This window comes from Pan troglodytes, chromosome 16 (genome assembly GCF_028858775.2).
Source record: "Pan troglodytes isolate AG18354 chromosome 16, NHGRI_mPanTro3-v2.0_pri, whole genome shotgun sequence".
Taxonomy (NCBI): domain Eukaryota; kingdom Metazoa; phylum Chordata; class Mammalia; order Primates; family Hominidae; genus Pan; species Pan troglodytes.
Window position 1 is genome coordinate 36,510,137 of NC_072414.2, and position 3,160 is coordinate 36,513,296.

Sequence of the window (3,160 nt, forward strand, 5' to 3'; positions counted from 1 at the left end):
GCCTCAGCCTCCCAAAGTGCTGGGATTACAGGCGTGAGCCACCGCGCCCAGCATTTTTTTTTGTTGTTTGTTTTCGGATGGAGTCTCTCCCAGGCTGGAGTGGAGTAGCACAATCTCGGCTCACTGCAACCTCTGTTTCCTGGGTTCAAGCAATTCTCCTGCTTTAGCCTCCTGAGGAGCTGGGGTTACAGGCATGTGCCACCACGCCCGGCTAATTTTTGTATTTTTAGTGGTCTTGGGGTTTCATCATGTTGGCCAGGCTGGTCTTGAATTACTTCAAATGATCTGCCTGCCTCAGCCTCCCTAAGTGCTGGGATTACAGGCGTGAGCCCGTAATAGGCGTGCCTAGCCAGTTTTCAGGTTTTTGACTTAAGCAACTAGATAAGTGTCAGACTCAATATCCAAAGGCATCGTCTATCTTCTATTTCTCCCTTCCCCTCCTCCTTCATATCTAGTCAGACACTATATTAGTATGGGTTCTCCAGAGAAACAGAATCAATAGGATGTGTATATGCAGAAAGAGATTTATTTTAAGGAATTGGCTCACATTATTCTGGGAGCTGGCAAGTCTGAAATCTGCAGGGCAGACAAACAGCCTGGAGACCCAGGGAGATTTGACGCTGCAGTCTGGAGGCTGAATTGCTTCTTCTTAAGGGTCTCGTTTTAATTTGAACTGACCGGATGCGGCCCACCCTCATTATAGAGGGTAATGTACTTTAATCAAAGTCTGCTGATTTAAATGTTAATCACATCTAACAAATACAATTCATAGCAACAACTAGACTAGTGTTTGACCAAAAACTGAGTAACATGGGTAGCATCGCCTAGCCAAGTTGATAGATAAAATTAACCATTAAAGTCACTAACTTCCATTGACAACGACCTTTAAATATTTCTCAAGTTGGTTTCTTCTTCTCCATTGCCATTGCCTTAATTTAGGCTTGTGTTCTCGTTTAATTAATTCATAAAATACTTACATATTAGGCATTATGCCAAATGTTGGAGATACAATTGTGAGTAAGATTGTGTCCTTAGGGACTTACATTCCACCCTTTTCCTGCCTTCTTTCTTGCCTCCTTCCAATCCACATTTTTTTTTTTTTGGTCTTGTCACTTTGATGCCCAGGCTGGAGTGTAGTGGCCAGAACGTGGCTCACTGCAGCCTCGACTGCCTCAGCTTCCTGAGTAGCTGGGACCACAGGAGCACAGGTGCACACCACTATGCTTGGATATATATATTTTTTTGTAAAGATGGGGTCTCACCATGTTGGCCAGGTTGGTCTCGAACTCCTGGGCTCAAGCGATCCTCCCGCTTTGGCCTCCCAGAGTGCCGGGATTACAGACGTTGAGCCACCGTGTCCGGCCCTGATCCACCTTTATAAACGGCTGTCTGTAGATCATGGCCTCTCACATTTTAACTGGGCTGTAGAATATGTATTGAAGGATCATCTTTATAAAATGTTTATTTGTAGACTCTGAAAAGATAACACCAGAAAGGGGGAACAATGGTTACCACTAGAAAGAACGGAGCGGAGCAGCTGATCGTTGTATCTACCTTTTTTTTTTTTTTTTTTTTTTTTGAGACGGGTCTAACTGTCGCCCAGGCTGGAGAGCAGTGGCGCGATCTCGGCTCACTGTTGCAACCTCCGCCTCCCGGGTTCAAGCGATTCTCCTGCCTCAGCCTCCCTAGTAGTTGGGATTACAGGCGCCCGCCACCACGCCCAGGTAATTTTTGTATTTTTAGTAGAGGCGGGGTTTTACCATGTTGGTCAGGCTGGTCTCGAACTCCTGACAGCAAGTGATCCGCCCATCTCGGCCTCCCAAAATGCTGGGATTACAGGCGTGAGCCACCGCGTCCTGCCCACGTATCTACCTTTTTATCACATGAATGTTGTACCAAGTTCGCGTATTACATATTTGAAAATAAATTGCGAAAATAACAAAAACAAAATCCATCTACTGGCTAGCCCTTTAAAATCCTGCGGGGGAGCCCAGTGGCCCAACGGCGAAGTTTAGTCCATCTTGCCCTTTCTGGTCAGTGTACCTGTTCCATTTATCTCTGACTGCGCCACTCAGTCAGGTGAGGGACCACTGGAGTTTTCTACCGGAAATGCACTTCAGCAAATGCCACTTGCTCTCTCCAACTTCAGTTTCAACCAGCGCCTACCTCAGGAAGCCTTCCTTCATCCTCCGGCCCCCGCCGCCGCTAAGGTTATCCTTTTACATTCAACCTCATAATGCTGCTTTTTGTGGCAGTCATCACAGTGTCGAAATTTGTTTACATGTCCATCTTTGCTACTTGATGGAGGGCAAAGATACACCTCATACCTAGCATAGACCCCAGGAGGTCCGAAATTGTTCTGCGAAAGAAAAAAAAATCAATGTGCTGGCCTCAAAGGGGCTCACAGGAAGGGAAAAGCCTCGAAGACTAAGGCTCTCTTCGATTCCTTCGTGACTAACTCGAGGCAAACATGCCAGGAACGCGGCTCTCCCCACTCGCTCCTGCATCTGCGCCCGGGGATCGCCGGATTCCAGAGGGGTCCCCTCCACCTAGCGCGCGACGACTCCCTCTGGGGTCCCGGAAGCCCGGCCACCGACCCCACAGGCGGGCGTGGCCTCAGAGCCCTCTTCTGAGCGCGGCGTGGGTATCCGCAGGCGGCCAGGGACGGTGATCACAGTGACCAGAGGGACAGCGCACCCTCCGGTCGAAGCGGGGTAGGCGTTGGCAGGGGAGGGGCGACGAAGACTGGCGAGGTTCAGGCGCCAGCCAAAGAACCACTCTGCTAACTTCCTGGCACTTACGTTTCCTACCCGGGGCCCAGAGTCGGGCGGCGGTCTTCCAGCAGCACGAACTCCAGTACTGGTCTGCGTTGTAGGGAGCTGGAAGCCCAACGCAGCACTCCTCAGCCCCCTGTGCCCCTCCCTCTGCTCTTTCCGCCCCTCCCTCCGCCCCTCCCTCCGCCCCCCCTCCGCCCCCCCTCCGCCCCCCCTCCGCCCCTCCCTCCGCCCCCCCTCCGCCCCCCCTCCGCCCCTCCCTCCGCCCCCCTCCGCCCCTCCCTCCGCCCCCCCTCCGCCCCCCCGCCTCCCTCCGCCCCCCCTCCGCCTCCCTCCGCCCCCCCCCTCCGCCTCTCCCTAAGCCCCGCAGCGCCACCGACCGCGGT

The 3,160-nt window shown here is 52.3% G+C and overlaps 1 long non-coding RNA gene across 1 annotated transcript; it reads right to left on the reverse strand.

The window, feature by feature from the left end:
* Positions 1-504: 504 nt before the first annotated feature.
* On the reverse strand, positions 505-2,926 carry LOC104002288 (uncharacterized). Its single transcript, XR_008539565.2, has 3 exons — positions 2,802-2,926; positions 2,044-2,359; positions 505-1,474 (listed from the first exon to the last, which is right to left on the reverse strand). It is a non-coding gene; the product is annotated as an uncharacterized LOC104002288 (long non-coding RNA).
* Positions 2,927-3,160: the final 234 nt, after the last annotated feature.